This window comes from Chrysochloris asiatica, unplaced genomic scaffold, assembly GCF_000296735.1.
Source record: "Chrysochloris asiatica unplaced genomic scaffold, ChrAsi1.0 scaffold00065, whole genome shotgun sequence".
In the NCBI taxonomy this organism is placed as follows: domain Eukaryota; kingdom Metazoa; phylum Chordata; class Mammalia; order Afrosoricida; family Chrysochloridae; genus Chrysochloris; species Chrysochloris asiatica.
In genome coordinates, this window is record NW_006408583.1 from 7,376,296 (window position 1) to 7,376,788 (window position 493).

Genomic DNA, 493 nt, shown 5'->3' on the forward strand with positions numbered 1-493 from the left:
TTTTTTTTTTTTTTTTTAGATTATTTGTTCAGTATATAGATTAAATAAATAGGTTGAAAGAGTACAGCCCTGGCATACATGTTTCTTGATTTTAAACCATTCAGTATCCCCTAGTTCTGAATGAATGAATGACTATTGGTCTATGTACAGGTTCCTTATGAGCACAATCTGATGTTCTGGAATATCCATTCTTTGCAATGCTATCCATACCTTGTCATGATTCACACAGTCAAAAGTCAATAAAGCACAAGTAAACATCATTCTGGTATTTTCTGCTTTCAGCCAAGATCCATCTGATGTCAGCAATGATATCCCTAGTTTCACATCCTCTTCTGAATCCAGCTTAAGTTTTTGCAGTTCCCTGTTGATGTACTATTTCATTGTTTTTTAATTATCTTTGGCAAAATTTTACTTGCAGGTGATATTAACGATATTGTTAGAATGTTTTCTGTTTTGTGTTGGGTCACCTCTCTTTGTAATAGGCACAAATACG